Here is a 20,803-nt window from a genome sequence, read left to right as displayed (position 1 = left end):
ATCCATGCTGACACGTAAAGATCTGTCTAGTTCATGTAGTTTCCTCACTATGTAGGATTCCCATGTAGGGAAATGCAATAATTTATATTTTCCTGCATTTTCCTGTTGATGGACATTTAAATTGTTTCCAATTTTCAGTATGATTTCTGTTGTAAAAAATTGTGTATACTTTTTAAAGGATACTTTACATTTACAGTTATTACAAAATATTGGCTATATTCCCTGTGTTGTACAATACATCTTTGAGCCTATCGTACACCCAGTAGTTGACATCTCTCACTTCCCCACCCCGTATTGCCCCCTCCTCCCCCTCCGCACTGGCAACCATTAGTTTGTTCTCTATATCTGTGACTCCCCTTCTTTTTTGTTATATTCGGTAGATTGCTGTATTTTTTAGATTCCATATATAGGTGATATCCTACAGTGTTTGTTTTTGTTTGACTTATTTCACTTACCACAATGCCCTCCAAGTCCATCTATGTTGCTGCAAATGGCAACATTTCTTTCTTTTTTAAGGCTGAGTAGTATGCCATTGGTTATATGTACCACATCTTTTTTATCCATTCATCAGTTGATGAGACTTAGGTTGCTTCCATATCTTGGTAATTGTAAATACTGATGCTCCGAACATTGGGGTGCATGTATCTTTTCAAATACATGTTTTTGAAAACACATGTTTTTGTTCTTTTTGGATTTATACCCAGCACTGGAGTTGCGAGGTCATATGGTAGTTCTATTTTTAGTTTTTGAGAACCCTCCATACTGTTGTCCACAGTGGCTGCACCAGTTGACATTCCTACCAACGGTGTACCAGGGTTCCGTTTTCTCTAAAAATGGTAGATTTGCTTCCTAGGGTTAATTGAGATGATAGTTGAATAATAACAGAAGATCAGGCGAAGCCTAAAGAAATGTTAGAGAAGCTGGATAGAGTAGGAGAACTTCTGTTCGCTGGCGTCTGAGTGTTAGAGAGACACCAAGACATGTGGGCCAAGTTCTGGAGAGAAGGGAAACACAGACGCAAGCTTCACATTTGGTGCAGCTTTTCTCCTTGGGGCATTTGCTGATTGAAATGTTACAGCCTAGGAGCTGAAAAGCCAAAGAGTTCAAAGGACTCTAACGACAGAAGCCAAACGGCAAGAACCGTTTTCCATTGATAAACAGCATTTTAACTATGTAGAAGCAGAAAATGAAAAGAAAGAACTTTGCATTACATTTAATACAAGTTTAGGGAGATCTTTGTGGTATATTAGTGAACTTATTTGTGGAAATTTAGCCATGTACATTGTGTTGGAGAGGCACCAAGGGTTCAAGATTTCTCACAATTTGAGGACACAGTTGCCTTAAATGTAGGCATGGTGGCATCCATTTACATAACAATGATTTGGAGGATGTTGTGTTAGTCAGCTCTTGCTGTGATAATGCTTTGGAACAAATCACCCCAAACTCAGTTACATAAACAAGAATTTATTTTTCTTGGACCTATGGGCTAGCTGCAGTGGCTCTCTTTTAGACCTCTAGATGGCTAGTTTTGCTCCGTGTTTTGGATCAGTTTGAGGTCTGTCACACACCTCTTCGTCTGGAGCCCAACTGTGAGGCCGCAGCTCCCAGGCCCTGTCTTCTCTAAAAGTTCACTGAAACATAGGTGAGCCCAACCGCACAAGCCCATTTAAGGCCTCTTCTGCTCATTTAAGGCCATCATGTCTGCTCATACTTCAGTGACCAAAACATGTCACAGGTCTAAGCTGTATTTAGAATATGTGTATTTGTTTAAAGTTGGGTGCTCTCACAGAAGAATATTGCATTTTGGACAGTGTTAGCTAAGCATTTCCATCGGCATTTGCAAACGTGATAAACGTCGTGTGCACTTTTTCACCTTTGAGAACTTTTTGAAATTGTGGGACAATTTCTATGGGGAAAGAGGAAGGTAAGTTTTAGAACTCAACTCTAGTTATGGCAGTGTTGGGAGAAGAATTAATGAGATAAGGTCAATACAAATGAAAGATTTGGGATTCACATATTCATAATTAACATCAGCATTCTTCAGAACATTCCTGGAGAATTGTGATGCTTGCTTTACGTGATTTCTATCATAAATCATTATAATCTGACCAAGCCACTTCAGTAAAACATACATCATACAGTACATCGCATTTTAGTTTTTCCTACCACTGCACAACTTATCATCAGGCACGAAAGGCTACATATGGTATGGTTCCATTTATACGAAATGTCCAGCAGTGGCACATCCATACACACGGCAAATATTATACATTAGTGGTTGCCAGGGGTTTGGAACAGAGGGAAATAGGGAATGAGTCCTTAAAATGGGTGTAGGTTTCCTCTTGGGGGGATGAAAATGTTTTGCAGCTGGACAGTGGTGATAGTTGCACAGCATTGTGACAGTACTAAATTCCACTGAATTGTAAAATGATCAAAATGGTGCATTTTGTGTTCTGTTCATTTTACTACACTAAAAAGGAGAAAGAATTAGGGAAAGACTTAGAGTTTGGGAAAGTAAGGTGAACTGGTCAAGAAAAAGACAGCTCTACTGTTCAGTTTTCTCTCAGCTCTCCCAGTGCATTAATCCTCAGCAAAAAGTAGCCTGAACTTGTAGATGATAGTCATTCAACAGAGTCCAGGGAAAAGTAAATAAAATAAAAGCCAACTCTTCTTCTTTAGCACATCTACGAAAGGTTAACTTCCTGCTCAGCCACATGGACATTCATGAAGACGTTTCACTTTAGGTGTCCTCTACTTCAGTACTTTACTCACAGCTCATTCACACATGTAGGCAACAGCATTCCTTAATTCGATGGACTCTGCAGTGCTGGTTGTGATCAGTCTCATGAAAAGAAAAGGGAAGGAGGAAAAAGCCTCCACATTGACTTGGTGGTCTTGACGAAATGGATGCAGAAGACAGCTTGAGTGTCAAACTGGAAACTTCTATTTTCCTTTTCCTTTGCTTTTTATCTTTCCTATCAGGTCTTCTGCCCACTTCCCACCCCCTTCTTTCAAACGGGAGAGACACTAATTAGCTGCTTTTTTGTGTTTGTGCTAAAACAACTATTGTTTTGGGTTTCTTGTTGTTCGGTGAACGTTATTGCTTTTACTGCCAAATGAGCTTTGGTGGTCGATGTAGGGGGTCTCTTGGGAACTTAACTTTTTCCAGTTTAAGTAGAAAAGCTTTTTTTTTTTTTTTTTTTTTTTTTGCGGTATGCAGGCCTCCCACTGTTGTGGCGTCTCCCGTTGCGGAGCACAGGCTCTGGACATGCAGGCTCAGCGGCCATGGCTCACGGGCCCAGCCGCTCCGCGGCATGTGGGATCTTCCCGGACCGGGGCACGAACCCGCGTCCCCTGCATCGGCAGGCGGACTCCCAACCACTGCGCCACCAGGGAAGCCCGGAAAAGCTTTTTTGTTTGAATGGGCTTTTACTGGGTGCTTCAAGGTTTGCTCTTGGCTCTTTGATGGGGGACTGGATAGCACTGTGTTTCCTTTGAGGCTCCGATAAACAAAGGATCCAATGTCCTCCTGGGCACTTTGTGTTGATTTTGCTGTGTGTCCTCTCTAATAGCCAGATGCAGATTCCAGGAAAATGACATATAAATGAATAGAAGTAATCTAATATTTTTAGAATTTGCTTTGGCCATACTCCTGGTCTTATTCTACTTGTAGCAGAGCATTAGTTATGTATATATTAACTATAATATACCAATATTAAATATTATATTGATATATAAATGTAATATACTAATATTTATATTAATGTATAACAATTATGTATTATATTAATATATATTTTTGCCTAGCATATATTATATACAAAATATATGAGTAATGAAATGTATTTATATGGTTAATATGTTCATAATATTAATATGATATATCCTGTAATATTGATTATAAAACAATTATATCATAATATATAAATTATAAATATATATATTTATATATATATTATAAATATATAATTATTATTATCTGATATAATACACTATAGTTAATATATTCTATATAACACAATACATAATGTATTAGTATAAGACAATTATATTATGTAATATAAATATAATACATCTATGAAACTATATATATTTTAATTGTACATTACACATACAAGTATGTATAGCTATTTATAATTTTTTTTTTTTTTTTTTTTGCAGTATGCGGGCCTCTCACTGTTGTGGCCTCTCCCATTGCGGAGCACAGGCTCCGGACACGCAGGCTCAGCGGCCATGGCTCACGGGCCTAGCCGCTCCACGGCATGTGGGATCTTCCCAGACCGGGGCACGAACCCGTGTCTCCTGCATCGGCAAGCAGACTCTCAACCACTGCGCCACCAGGGAAGCCCTATTTATAATTTTACTTACATAGGAATCTGTTCATCATAACAATTGATGTAAAAATATGCAATATTTTCAATCAAATAGGCCTTAACCTCACTACCTACACATAACTACTTTTACAATCGTGAACCCTGTCTAACTCATGCTTCCATATCTCTCAAACTGCTTTTCTACACATGCACATAGACACACATTTATACACTATATATATGTATACTACCAGTTTTCAGTTCAATGTATATAACTATATAATATATATAATTATATTCCTGTGTATGTATACAAATATAAATCAAAGGTATGTGTATAGGTATGTATTTCATATGTTTATATAACTATATCATACAAATAATGTATGTGTATATAAATACATGACTATATACATGCATACACAGAAATATATACTTATTTACACAAAAGGGACCTAAATAAACATAGTTCTCTAAGAATAAAACTAGTTATGTCTCACTGTTTCAATAAGAGTGTATAGTTTTCTACTGTATGTGCTTCTATAATTGTTATGAACACTTCCCATTTGTTAAATGTTAAGTTGTTTTAATTTTTTTGCCATTATTAATAAAGCTCTAAAGAATACGGTGGGCAAGATTACTTGAAAAACTCTCCTAAAGGAAAAGGGTTAGGTATGCTAGGTTAAATGTACACAACTTATTTTTAAGTGCGTGGTTGATTTTTGAAGTATGCAGTAGAAATTTCCAGGACCCATGAAAGAAGGGTGGTACATGCGTGAGAGTTATAGCTATATTAGGAGTGGATTGAAGATCTTGATAGCTTAGAACAGAAGCTGGAAATCCTGTTTTTATGGAGCCAAGTGGCAAATATTTTAGGCTTTGTAGACCAAAGAGGCAAAATTGAGGATATTATTTAGGTACTTAGGTAACCATTTAAAACGTTACCAGTTAAAATGTGTAAATTATTCATAGCTCATAGGCCATAAAAATAGGCATCTGTCTGGATGCCTTAGTTTAATGACACACCTGACATAGAAACTTGTTTTTAAATGGCCATGACCACATGAGAGGCAGGAGGTAAGACTCCATTCCTACTAGATGGGAAGTTAGAACTAAACCTATCTATCCCTAGCTTCACCTTCAATGAAAGGGTGTGCCAGGAGAAAAAATATCTGCTGGCAAAGGGAGACTAAGACCAAATTCTCTTGGCCTCTGCTCTGGGTAGGAAACAGGTAGGAAATCTTCAGAATTCTGAACCCCAGATCTGTGTTCCCAGTGTTTGGGTTGCCAATTTATGTGCGGTCTTGCAAACAGAAGCTAAGAAATTAACTTAAAATGCTCCCAAATCGGTGGTATTCCAAACACAAAACTAAACCCTTTCTGGAGAGGTAGACCTTCAACACAGGCCTATAGCATTCCCACAGATAAAGTTTAGCTAAACATGAGCTCATGATCTAAATTTACACAATAATGAAGAAATCAGCTAGAAGTGAAGAGAATCAGCAAAAAGCAATCAATACCAGAATTAGATTCCCAAGGCCATCCATCAGATGTTGGACTAATCAGGTGCAAGGCAGAAAATATACATGAAACTAGAACTGAAACAAGGAACAAGGATGTTTTAAAAGACTGGGTAGGATCTTTAAAACATTTTTCAAGTACATGTCATTGATAAAGCTAAAAACTCGAAGGTCGTGTAATACAGCAGATTAATCATGGAGAAGAGTGAATTTATGCTGTTTTTAAAAATATGGCAGATTAGGGCCTCCCTGGTGGCGCAGTGGTTGAGAGTCCGCCTGCCGATGCAGGGGATACGGGTTCGTGCCCCGGTCTGGGAGGATCCCATATGCTGCGGAGCGGCTGGGCCCGTGAGCCATGGCCGCTGGGCCTGCGCATCCGGAGCCTGTGCTCCGCAACTGGAGAGGCCACAACAGTGAGAGGCCCGCATACCGCAAAAAAAAAAAAAAATATGGCAGATCAGATTTTCTGCCTAATTATATAAGTAGATCTATCTTTAAAAAATACACATTATTTTAAAGACTTATTGGCTGTAAAATAAGTTAAGGGTATTTCAAAGGGCTTCTCTCCAAAGAAAAGTGAGAAGTAGCAAAACACAGAAAGTCGAGGGTAAAAAATGTCAATATATACATTGCGATAGGGTGAACTAAGCCTTAGGCTAGCAACAATGTGGACGAGCTGACCCTTAGATACTTACAACTAAGCTGGAATCTTCAAAAAGTTCAACTATTTATAACTAAAAAGATTTCTAAAAATTAATAATCAAGCGTTTTAATTGATATCAGAAGAGTAAAACAATAAACCCTGAGAACATAGAAAAATAGATAATAAATACATGAGCAGAACTTAATAAAACAGAAAAAAGTATAAAATTGAGGTGATTTAGTAAGTCAAAGGAATATTCTTTGAAAAGATTTAAAAAACACACTTTGATTAAGCAAAACAAAAACATAAGTAAATAATATACAGAAAGAATCAGGACAATGTTATAGCAGAGAGTACAAACAGAGAATATATAAAATGCCAGTAAATTTGAACATTTCTGTAAAGTGGACAATTTCCTAGCTCCTAAAGTTTACCAAAACTGACACAAGAGGAAATCTATAGCTGGAGTTCTTTCACCAGTAAAGGAATTATGTCAATAGTTTACAATCTTTCACCAAGAAAATACCAGACCCAGCCAGATCATTTGGGAGGTCAATTCTATCGAACTTCTATTAAACAGATAACGTTAATATTAACAAAGAAAAACTTCTAGAGAAAGCGACGGAAGAATGCTCCTTTATTCATCTTATGAAGTCTATATAATCCTAATACTGAAAATAGATTAGGACTGTAAGGAAAAAGAAATTTACAGGTCAAATTTCCTTGTAAATATAAAAGCAAAAATTTTAAACTATGATATTAGCTACCCAAGTTCACTAGAGTAAGAAAAAGCATGAGCAAGTTAGGTCATCCAATGAATGAAAAGGTAGTTTAAAGTCAAGAATATATATCAATAGATTGAAATTACCACATTTTATTTCTTTCATCTGTCTCTTTAAAAAATTGATAAGTACTTATATTGATCTCTCTTGTACTAGGCACTGTGCTAAGGCACTTACATATTTACTCCTTTAAACCTTCTATCATCCCTGTGGGAAAGTTCTATTTTGCTTCCATTTCGTAGCTAAGACTCTAACCCCCAGGAAAGTGAAGCAACATTTGTAAGTTTTTGTGGATGGTCAGTGATGGGACCAGTACAGGAACATCCAAAGTCTGTGCTTGGGAACAGTGCCACATGTTCACACTCACATTACAGATGAAAGGAAAGGAACCATGCACTTACCATATGGATTAAATCTCACATTACAGGTTAAAGGAAAGGAACCATGCACTTACATTATAGATGAATACCCCCATAACAGGTTAAAGGAAAAAGAAACATGTGCTTCTCTCAAAAGTTGTAAACAAAGCATATCCATTTCTTAATATATTTCCCAATTTCTTTTGCTTGTTTTCTGACCATTGTAGTGCATTTTGCCATGAGGCAAATTTTAATTCTTATATAATTAAATGTATCCTTTTTTCTTTGTATCTTAGAAAGGTATTCCTCATGAATACTTTATTTCATGTCTCCCAGGTTTCTGATACTTTTACAGTTTCATTATTTTTTTAACTTTTAACTAGTTGCTGTATCTAGAATTTAGTAATGATAGCCATATTTTCCCACTTTTGTTGAATAATTTTTGCTACTGATCCAAAATGTGAATTTTATTTTAATCTCAATTCCCTTATGCTCTTGCATTTAATTTTAAGATGCTTCCTATTCCACTGGTTGTTTTGTCTATCTAAAACAAAATGCTACCTTAATTATAATGTAATTATAATATAATAAATGTAATTAGTAAACATAATACGAAATATAATAAATAGCATATATAAAATAACAAAATATAATTTACCATATAACAAGGTCCAAGGAGAGCCAAACTATACAATCACTTGAAATAGCCCCCAAAAGATAGTTTCTAAAGTTCAATATTCATTTGTAATTTAGAAGAAAGAGTAAAATAGGGATTGATGAATGCTTCCAAAATAAGAAGAAATTATATGTCTAAAAGAGAAAGAGGTAAATGATAAACTTTAGTAACACTGGCAATAAATGCAGGACAAGATGAGGATGCCTGATATAATGTTAAAGAAAAAGTATTATGTAACACTGTTTTTGCAACACTGATGAGTTCAGTGAAAAGAGAATCTCATAGAAATGAGTATCTCGTTCTTCTTAATGTCTGTACACTTGTCCATTGCATGAACATAACAGCTTATTTAGCCAATATGTTACTGATCTGCATCTGGATTTCTAGGTTTTCATGGAATTTTATTATGCACAATTGTTTCAAACACTAGGACTTCCTCTCATGTTTATATCTTTTGAAAGAAACAATATCCCCACAGATGATTTATCTGTGCTGGCTGCTAGCTGACTTTGGGTACTTCTCAGTTCTTCCCTTTACCTTCCTTGTCAATATGAAAATGGAAGGCAAGAAGGTCTCCTGTTTAGAGACTGTAAAGATAGATCTTGGTGATAAAGTCTTGGTGGTAAAGGCCAAAAGTATCAACCCAGAACAAACGTTTTTCCAGCTGTAACTATGTGTGATTCCCTTGGCTTGATTCCGTAGAGGATGTAAGACAACACTGTAGAATCTGCGTCAAAGTGCTTCCAGTAGGATGGGCTAAGTCAAGTATGGTGGCATATGTAATTCAAGACAAAATATAATGTCTCCTTTTCTCTCCTAGCAAAACTTGGTGGAGTGAATGTAGAAGTCACTGTATGCTTTGAATTAAAGGAACACAATAAATCTTGTTTTGGAAGGTAAGTATTCTGGTCTCTTTGTGGAGATGAATTGGAAATTGTCTAGAAGAAGGAAAATGAGGTTAACCAAAGTTAAACTCATAAATAATTGAGCATTAATTAAATAACTGTGGTCTATGTTTGTCTTTGATCATAATTTCTCCCAATTTATAGACCTCTTTGCTACGTGATGAATCCCTGTCAGAGATGCACTTAACAATGATTATTACTTGTGTATTAGGTTTTGCCTGGGCCCTGAAGAAACTACCCTAAATTACCAGCTATGATTGTCACTTGATTTCCTCACAGAGAACAATCAGAACTCCTTGTCTTAAGTGGCTTGGAATGTGAAGCTAGTTAGTCTCTTAGATATTGTTAGAGGACCCTACAGAGCCCATTGGTGAAAGTTTGGAAAACACTGGGCTTCTTAAAATTGATTCTTGTAGTGCTTTAGGAAAGATCACTGAACCAAAAGGATAACGGTGTTTCTGGTTCTGTTGTTAGCATTCTCCATAGAAACATTGCTGAAGCTTCTGGACTCAATTTCCTTCCCCATGTGTGAATGTCACTGAAAATATCCAACTCCATTCTATCCCCATATAACTTCAGAAACTAAGCAAAATGAGGACTCAAAATTCATTTCAAATAATGAAATGAATATATAACGTAGAATGGAACTGGAAAAATACCTGGTTTAAATTCTGGAAAGTACCAACTATACAATTCTGGATAAGTTGCTTACTCTTGCTTAGTCTAATTTAATGCCCATCTCACAGGATGTTAAGATGATTAATTTAATATCTTTGTGTAACACACAGTGTTATGTAATTTCTTCTTGTTTGTCTTGTGTAAATTCATATCCTTAAGCAACTCACTGTAAACAATAGTTACTTACTTACTTATGTGTAAGTCTTAACCACCAATACCTCGTAATCTGACTGTATTTGGAGATAAGGCCCTTAAATAGGTAACTGAGGTCAAATGAGGTCAAATGGGTGGGCTCTAATTCAATATGACTGGTGTCCTTATAAAAAGAAAATATTAGGACACAGACATGCACAGAGAGAAGACCATGTGAAGACAAAAGGAAAACATGGCATCTACAAACCAAGAAGAGATACCTCAGAAGAAATCAATCCTGTTGACGCCTTATCTCAGATTTCTAGCCTCTACACTGAGTAAGTAAATTTACTTACTTAGTGAGTGAGTAAATTTCTGTTGTTTAACCTCCTCAGTCTCTGGTACTTTGTCATGGCAGCTCTAGGAAATTAATACAACTTTTTATGGCCTCCTTGTCTCAAGTTGAAAGTTCAATATTTGGCATCACAGCTAAGAAACAAAAATATCATCTACATTCCTTGTTGTAGTCTTTCTTCCCCATTCTCATTGCTAGTAATTTTCATATTTGGGTCTGTTTTCTGTATCTTGTAAACAGAGCATTACGCTCATTTCTAGTCTTACTGCTAATATACAATAAATGTGCAGATACCGAATAGATTTTGGAGAAGTGCAACATATAGTTGGTACATGTGTGAAATGTGTGTATTCATATAATTTATACTGTTTCTCTATTTTCTTCCTTTGGTGTGAGCTAAGATTCTCTGCTTTTGTGACTAGCGCTCCTGAATACTAATCCCTGAATTTAATTCACCAAAAATTGTCAAAAATAATAATAATATGGGGAAAGAGAGAGTGATAGAGGGAGAAGAACAAACAATCAGGCAAGGGCAGTACTGTGAATTATTAGGGTCTTATTAATAACATTATGTTAGTCTAGAGGAAATGACCGTAAGTATCATCAGTGAGCCCAGTTGGTCTTTACTGACTGCTAGACACATCCCTGAGTTCTGTTCTTAGTCTCCAACTGTATGATGACTACTGTCTGGAAGTATTATCTGAACAACTAAAGTCACTTAATGGAAAAGGAATATGTCTTTAGAGAAGCAACAATAACTTTTCTATCTTATTAAAAAGCAATGTTGACTGTCTGGAAACCTCAGTCATATTTGTAAGCAGAAAAGCATTGGCTATTAAAAGTGGATGATGTAAAGAGATGAGCAGAAACTTTGGCGATAGGTATACCTGGATTTAATTCTCACTTCTACCACTTGGCAGCTTGATGGCCTTAGGCAAGTTTCATACCTCCCTGAAATTCACTTGATTCAGTCTGTAAAATGGCATAATAACTTATTATAGCATCCTTTTAGGAATTTTAAATCAGTTATTGAAATAAAAGTACACACTATATAGACAAGTATGGATTCCTCAATAGGTGTTTGACCTTTCACTTCTCCAGCATCCCACCCCCATGAAATAAAGAAAAATACTTTTTAAAATTTATGAATATTTCATTGTTCTAAAGTTAAAGCCATAAAAATAAAAATAATCAAATGGCCTACTATCATACCCTTAGAAGAACAAAAAAATAGGTGTTCATGAGAGTTCCAAATTAGAATACAAGTTTTCATTAGGCACCTGTTTATGTATGCTATTCTGCTCTTTACAATAAATAATTAAATTTGAAAGACTTATTTCCTCACTTTCAAGACTTTATGAGTTTACAAATTACATATCGACCTATGCTAAAGTTTATACCGACCCATGCTAATGAATTCAGTACAGAAAACAAAAAACACTGCACTCAAGCAAACTACACATATATATATATATTACTTAAATGCATTTATATCCTAGCGTGTCTCATAAAGCATTGTGGTAACTCACCGGAATACAGACAATCAAATATAACTGCAAAAGCACTTAATATAAACAGGGCCAAGGATACATAGACAGAAGATGAAGAAAAGATGAGGGAAATGTGAACAGGAGGAAGTGTAGTTAATCGAGTTGTATGTTTTGACCTTAAGATTCTCTGTGTGGGGACTTCCCTGGTGGCACAGTGGTTGGGAATCCGCCTGCCAGTGCAGGGGACATGGGTTCGAGCCCTGGTCCGGGAAGATCCCACATGCCACGGAGCAACTAAGCCCGTGTGCCACAACTACTGAGCCTGTGCTCTAGGGCCCATGAGCCACAACTACTGAAGCCCGTGTGCCAAAACTACTGAAGACCCAGCGCCTAGAGCCCATGCTCCGCAACAAGAGATGCCACAGCAATGAGGAGCCCGCACACCACAACGAAGAGTAGCCCCCGCTCACCCCAACTAGAGACAGCCTGTGTGCAGCAACAAAGACCCAACACAGCCAAAAATAAATAATAAATTTATTTTTAAAAAAAGATTCTCTGGGGCTTCCCTGGTGGCACAGTGGTTGAGAATCTGCCTGCTAATGCAGGGGACATGGGTTCGAGCCCTGGTCTGGGAGGATCCCACATGCCGCAGAGCGGCTGGGCCCGTGAGCCACAACTACTGAGCCTATACGTCTGGAGCCTGTGCTCCACGACAAGAGAGGCTGTGATAGTGAGAGGCCCGCACACAGCGATGAAGAGTGGCCCCCGCTTGCCGCAACTAGAGAAAGCCCTCGCACAGAAATGAAGACCCAACACAGCCAAAAATAAATAAATAAATAAATAAATAAATAAAATAAAAATAAAAAAAATAAAAAAAGATTCTCTGTGGATAAAACAACATGTAAATAATTGGTTACAAAGCCACGTTATTTGAAGGTGCCAGACTGCACATTAACAGTCTGACACAAAAGGACAGCACAGGAAAACTATTCAAAGGTAAAGATTTTTAAATCTTTGCAGTTTGATCCTTTTAGAGCAACTATAATGAGCTCGACACACATTTCAACACTCAACATTTTAATCACATGTTCAAAGTATGTCTCAGAGTCATTGGAAATAGCTGTTGTCTCTGTCCCTGATATCCAAAACTGATCTGTGATGTGTAAAACTCAGGAGGTATTGATATCCACTTTTTGGCATCTGAACAGGAAACAAAGTTGTTTTGCAGTGATAATAAAGAATGAAGTAAATGCAAAAGGTTACAAAAGACAAAGTACTGAGGGAATGTATTAACAAAACGAGTCAAACTAAATTCTGGTGAACTGGGGCCTACGATTTTACACACTCCATGGAAATACCCCAGCCTAAATACTGGCATAGGAGGAAGGGTACTGCGAAGCCCATCACAGTATAATCCTTTAAAATGTCCCTTTCAAGGTTGGCTCCACTCAACACTGAGTATAGGAAATCTTCCCATCAGGCAGAAACACTGGCTGCCCAATGATTGACCAAGAAATTAACACACTAATGAATAAATGATGCTAATTTATTTCTATCCCTGACAACGGAAAACAGCACACACTCTGTGTCAATGGTATGTCCTCTTTCCCACTTTTCTAAATGGTAAATTATGCTTTTCCCTTCATTGCTTTATATCATGTGTGGCAGGCATGATGGGAAATGGCTATCAATGGTTCTGTTATTGATTTCTACCTTCATTTCACTGTGGCTAAAGAAGATACTTTGTATGATTTCAATTTCTTAAAAATGTATTGGTACTTGTATTGTGGCCTAACATATGGTCTTTCCCGGAGAACGTTCCATGTGTACTTGAGAAAAATGTGTATTCTGCTGTTGTTGAGTGGAGTGATCTATATATGGCTGTTAGGTTTAGTTGATTAAATGTGTTATTCAGTCCCCCTACCTCTCTACTGATCTTCTGTCTAGATGTGTTTTCCATTATTGAAAGCAAGGTATTGATCTCCACCTATTATTTTAGAACTATCTATTTCTTCCTTCAATTCTGTCAATGTTTGCTTCACATATTTGGGGGTTGTTTGGTACATATATGTTTATAGTTGTTATATCTTCTTGATAGATTGAACTTGTTATCAACATATAGTGGCCTCCTTTTCCTCTTGTGATAGTTTTTGATTTAAAGTTTATTTTGTGTGATAGTAACATAGCCATCCCAGATCTATCTTCCTTCCTTCCTTCCTTCCTTCCTTTCTTTCTTTTTCTGTCTCTCTTTCCTTCTTTTTTGTTACTATTTGCATGGGATATATTATTCTATGCTTTAACTTTCAAGTAACTTGTGTCTTTTGAAATCAAGTGAGTTTTTTGCGGACAGCATATACTTGGATTATGGTTGTTTTTAAAGTCCATTCTGCCAATGTTTATCTTTTTATTGGAGAGCTTAATCCACTTACTTTTTCAAAACTTACTGATGAGGAAGAACTTAATTCTGTCTGTTTCCTGCTTGTTTTCTATATGTCTTATGCATTTTTTGCCCCTGATTTACTCCATTACTGACTTCTGTGCTTACCCGATTTTCTTGTGGTGAACTCTTGATTCCCTTTTCATTTCTTTTTGCATATAGTCTATTGATATTTTCTTTGTGGTTCTCAAGAAGATTCCATTTACCATTCTAAAGTTAAAACAATATAATTTCAATTGAAACCAACTTCAGTAGCACACAGAAACTCTGTTCCTCTACAGTTCCATTCCTCCTCTTTACATTATTGTTGTCACAAATTACACCTTTATACTTTGTGAGCCCAAAAACATGGATTTATGATTATTTTATGCATTTGTTTTTTCAATCATGTAAGAAATAAAAAGTAGAGTTACAAGCCAATAACACAATACTGGCTTTAGTATTTGCCCATGTATTTATCTTTACTGGAGATTTCTATTTCTTTCTACAGCTTCGAGTTGCTGTCTAGTGTCCTTTCATTTCAACCTGAAGGTTCAATTTAGCATTTCTCCTAGGGCAGTGGTAGGAAGCTGTAAAATAAACGCCCTCAGCCTTTGTTCATCTGGGAATGCGTTAATTTCTCCCTAAGTTTTGAAACCAGTTTGGCCAAATATAGAATTCTTGGTGGACAATTTTTTTTCTTTCAGCACTTTAAATATGTCTGGCCTCTTGCTTCCGTGGTTTCATATAGGAAATTAGCTCTAATCTTTCTGAGGATCCCTGCTTTGTAACAAATTTCTTTTTTCTTTCTCCTTTGGGAGAAAAGATTCTTTCTGTGTCTTTTGGCTTCTGAGAGTTTGATTGTACTGTTTCTTGCTGTGGGGTTCTTTGAGTTTCTCTTAGTCCCGAAATGAGCCAAAGATTTATAGCAACCAAACACATACTGAACCAGGGAAGAGGCAATTTGAAAATGGCAGGAAAGCTTTGTGGCATTTTTACCTGCCCTTGCCCCATCCACTGTTAGTGTAGTGATGGTCTTAAAGTGGTGGAGTCTTAATGCAGTGATAGTCTGAAAGTAGCAGCAGACCATTCCTAGTATGGGACCCTCAATCCTGCTTCAGGAGGGAGCAGAAGAGACCGTACTGTCAGATTATCATGTGTATCTGTTCTAACCTGTCTGGGAGCTACCTGAAGGACTGACACAAGATGCTTATCTCTGTCTTAGCTAACTTGGAACACAGTCTGGAAAAGCAGCGGTCATTGCTCAAAAAAAGTGCAAGGTGAACTAACAAAGCACAGATGGCTGGGGCAGAAGACTGTGCATTGAAATACACTAGACCACAGAAGATGCAGGAGCCAAAGTTGGGGGAGATTCTTTGGGAAATTAGAACCTACAAAAAGTACACATGTGCCCAGAGAAATTCAGAAAGCCACATGCATACTCAAGATAAGATGCATGTTCTGAAAACACTAGAGGAGTCTCTAAGCTTTGACCATGGGTTGAGCCCTGAACTCAATGCAAGTCAGCTAAATGTTGAAGGAGTGATCCATCAATCTGCACAATGGGCACAGGTGTGTGGTTTTGAGTGTGCATGTGGATGTGCTTGTGTATATTTGTTTTTGTTTGTTTTAGTTGCAGGAATTCAAGGAAATCTCTGTCAAAACATTAGCTAAACATGAACTAAAGGAACAGAGACTTCAGTGCGTACATACAATAAGGAAAACAGTCATTGCAAAAATAGTTTGGGAAGGTCCCTAAACAAACAGACTACTACAGCCTTCAACAATCAAAAGCCCAGAAAACCCTGGGAAAGTGGGAGAATCTGATTTCCATAGATACTACATTATAATATTTGAAAGACAAATTTTCAACCAAAAAAATCACAAGGTATACAAAGACATGGAAAAGTATGGTCCATTTAAGAAAACAAATTAATTGATGAAACCATCCCTAAGGAAGCCCAGACATTTCTCCATTGCATATTCTTGCCTCCTTTTTCATAGACTCATTGACCATAAGTGCATGGGTTTCTTTCTGGGCTCTGTATTCTGTTCCAGTAATCGATGTTTTGTGCCAGTACCACACTGTTTTGATTACTGTAGGTTTGTAGCACAGTCTGAAGCCAGGGAGCATGATTCCTCCAGTTGTGTTCTTCTTTCTCAAGACTGTTTTAACTATTCAGGATCTTTTGTGTTTCCATACAAAGTTTAAAATTATTTGTTCTAGGTCTGTGGAAAATGCCCTTGATATGTTGATACAGACTGCATTGAATCTGTAGATTTCCTTGGGTATGATGGTCATTTTAACAATATTAATTCTTCCAATCCGTGACCGTGGTATATCTTTCCAGCTGTTTGTGTCATCTTTAATTTCTTGTATCAGTGTCGTATAGTTCCCTGGGTACAGGTCTTTTACCTCCTTAGGCAGATTTAGTCTTATGTATTTTATTCTTTTTTACACGATTGTAAATGGGATTGTTTCCTTAATTTCTCTTTCTGATAGTTCACTGTTAGTGTATAGAAATACAATAGATTTCTATATATAAATTTTGTATCCTGCAAATTTACCAAGTTCATTTTTGAGCTCTAATAATTTTTTGATGGTGTCTTTCAGATATTCTATGTATCATGCCATCTGCAAACAGTGACAGTTTTACTTTTTCCTTTCCATTTTGGAGTCCTTTTATTTATTTACTTTCTTGCCTGATTGCTGTGGCTAGGACTTCCAAAACTACCTTCAATAAAAGTGGTGAGAGTGGGCATCCTTGTCTTGTTCTGGATCTTAGGGGAAATGCTTTCAGCTTTTCACCATTGAGTATGTTAGCTATGGGCTTGTCATATATGGCCTTTATTATGTTGAGGTATGTTCCCTCTATGCCCACTTTCTGGAGAGTTTTTACCATGAATGGATATTGAAGTTTTTTCAAAAGCTTTTTCTGCATCTCTTGAGATGATCATATGGTTTTTAGTGTTCAATTTGTTACTGTGATGATGAGAGACCTAAGACAGCTACAGAGGCTAAGTGACCTTTCCTTCCCTGAATGGGTAGGTATCCTTGTTCTGCCTTCTAATTGAGTTAGTATCTGAGTAAAGAACTGCCAGGTGTCATTTAGTTCACAATACACTGCTGTGGCAATATAGAAATGAATTTGCCTAGATCATTTGACTTTTCTAAATTATAATAAATGAATATACTGAATGAATACTTCAACTTAAGGAAATGTTCTTAAAAATATATTAATGTAGGCAGTTCAGCGGAGAATTGAAAGCAAAACAAATAACTCAGGTAAAGGGTTGAAATTAAGGTACACTCAGTTGTATCCAGTTTCCTTTTGTAAATCTCTCTTTTTAATTAGAGTGGACAATCACTGGAGAATATCTGACTTGGGGCTAAGGAAATCTAAGCCTTCTTGGCCACATTGTATTCTCTTAGGTCGTTTAATAAAGACACCAGTTGGGTTGCTGAAAAAGTAGTGGGAAAAATGAATCCCTCACATCCAAAGGGCAGCTCTTGAAAATATGTGGATTGTTGTAGTCATTTTGCTCTTCTGGCCTCAGAAGTTCTAATCTTAACCTTAGCCCTTCATGCAGAGAGACTTTTTAAACCAATTCCCACATTACTCATTATGTGACTGTTGAATAAGAGAAACCCAGCTCTTTTCTTTTTTTTTTTTTTTTGCGGTATGCGGGCCTCTCACTGTTGTGGCCTCTCCCATTGCGGAGCACAGGCTCTGGACGCACAGGCTGAGCGGCCATGGCTCACGGGCCCAGCCGCTCCGCGGCATGTGGGATCTTCCCGGACCGGGGCCCGAACCCGCGTCCCCTGCATCGGCAGGCGGACTCTCAAACACTGCGCCACCAGGGAAGCCCCCCAGCTCTTTTCTTATGCTTTCAACCAGTTATCTTCTTCAAAAATTTGTTTGGATTGTTATACCTTAATCTTCCCGGCAAGGGACTTATGGGAAGGTTCTTATTGTTTGAAAGTTTGGTGCCAGTATCTGCAAAGAAAGAAGAAAGTAAAGAAGGAAAGGTGTGTTTATCAATCATCCCAATAGTGAAGGTGTGTGAAAGCAACTTTTGAAAAAGTTAATCTGTCAGAGTTTAGCTGTATTATTACATTTTATTTTATTCATTGAACATAAATAATTATCAATGAATCCTTTCTAGATTTTCTAGTTTCCCAAAGTTCCCTGTATTCACATTCTAAGCTGAAAAATGGTATTTTAAGTCACTGTTCTCCACCTTATATTATTTATAATCACTCCTCATGACCTCTTCCTTCAAAGAAATGTGATCCTGAGAAGTGTCCTTTGTTTGTCTTTGTGGAATAAGTGATGGGGAGGCATCCTGGAGACCTGTGAGATGTTTAAATTGTGGCCTAATGAAACTAGGATGGAGAGTTCTGGAAAGATCTGGAAAGATGGCTGGTAGAGTGTGGCCAGATGTGGGAGAAGAGAGACGTACAGAGAGAGGGAGAGGAAATTTTCAGAGGGAGAAAATTAAACAAAGAATTCAATAAGTTTTGTTGTGTGGTGTGGGATGCAAGCCTTTCTCTCTCCCTTTCCTTCACAATCTCTTTGTTAAAGACTGTGTTTTTCATTAGTTTTACTAAGATAGGATTTGCCGTTTTGTTTGGATACTGAGAATGGACCCATGGAAACAGTTACATTTGGGTTATCTCTGACTATCTTTAATGAAGAACATAAATATCGGCCACACTATCTATGCACATGCTATCACCATGCCTTTTTTGTTCTCTGTTCATATATCTAAGTCCTCTTCTTTAAGGTCAATCTCAAATCTCATCTGAAATATACATTTATTGATAGATTCAACCCATAATGAACTGTCCCTTCTTTGTCCTCCTTATGCTCTGATTATCTATAAAAACTAATTTTTGAACTTAGAAACTGTCCAATATGATATATTATGATAATATGATATATTAGTTATTTCATCAGCATCCTCAACACAGTTATAAGCTTTTGTGGGGCTGGGATCATACATTCTGTAATTTTTCTCAGTACTTACACTTACTTTGATAAAAAGCACATTCATTCATCTAAACATCATTTATTGAGTGTTAATTAAATGTCTCAACTCAGTAAATATTGTTTGAATAAATGCATGCATGAATGAGGGAGTATGCAATAAGTAGCCTAATGTACCGCCCAATGTGAAAAAACCAAAAACATAAACACAAAAGTAAGCCAAAAAGTGGACCAGGACTTTCTGTAAAATATCCTGCTTTTTGTTGGATGAGGCCATGAAAATCAAGATGCTCCTGAAAGGTCTTAAGAGCTGACCAAGAATAGTAAACAAATGAAATTCTCTCAGGCTTATTCAACCCTATCACTGGACACATTTATACCTCTCAGGAATGTTATTAAAATAAGAGATTAATAAAGCTTTTAGAGATGAGTTGATAAATCTCTAAATATTTAAATCTTCATTTCCTCCTAGGTTTCTCTATTTTGGGTTTCCAAAAGGTTTCAAGAAACCACAGGATAATTAAAAAATTAGACATTATCTTTCTTACCTTCATGTTTTTTGATGGCAAACACCGTTTTATTTTCTCCATAGTGCCGCCCAATTTCCACCAGTACAGTTCTTAAGTGAATTTTGCTCTGGATGGTGGGATATATAAGATGTAAATGAATTGTTTGTATATGTTTTCGAATTCTTCAAAAGGGCCTGGCCATGGAAATGCATTGAATATTACGTAAATAACTAAAGTAACTTCTTCAGAATTATTATTCTATTCTGGTTAGGATACTCTCTGCTCTGGTTTGTTAAAATTTCCCTCTAGAGTGGTTTTAATTTTGTTTCTGATAGGGTCCTAGGATTTATTGCCACACCCATCCTGCATCTGTTTTTCTTTGAATTACTCTCCTTGCAGTTTCTGATTCCTACAGGGCCTTACAGGTTAGTGACAACCTGGCCATCACAACTCTGGGAAGGACAGGCCTACTTTTCAGAGGTGTTGATGTTTTCTGTACCTGAAGGTTTTCAAGAGATATCAGTCTTCCTCACCACCTCCCTTGGCCCTCTTAATGGACTAAGCAGTTCCTCATGAAATTTCTGTAGGATATCTGTACTAACTTCTCAATATTGTTCCATCCTGAGTCTAAATTCCTGGCCTCAAGGTAATGTTAGATTTCTAGCTCCAGCCCCTATTTACATAAGGCCTATACTAAGGAACGGAACCCATACACATCAGTCTGCTCTTATTTCTCTGGATTTCATTTCTCTGTTACTTTCTGAAACATGCAGGTATTCCTTTCTTTCTTTTAATCTCAGCTATGTGCTTTTAACTTTTTCAAAATTGACCCAGAATTTACATGTGTCTCAATAAGAGTACATTAAATTGAGCTTAGTCTGCTCTTCTACTGGCATATTTGATACCCAAATAATTTGCTACTTAACTGGATTCAGTTACCTGTATTTTCAGGCACCTAAAACTCACCATGTTCCAAATTTCCCCCTTTATTGTTAGTAATTTTCTTGGGAATCTGGATATCATTAGACAGAATA

This window comes from Mesoplodon bidens (genome assembly GCF_964165515.1).
Source record: "Mesoplodon bidens genome assembly, chromosome: 7".
NCBI lineage: Eukaryota > Metazoa > Chordata > Mammalia > Artiodactyla > Ziphiidae > Mesoplodon > Mesoplodon bidens.
Note: the sequence above shows the minus strand (reverse complement) of the source record.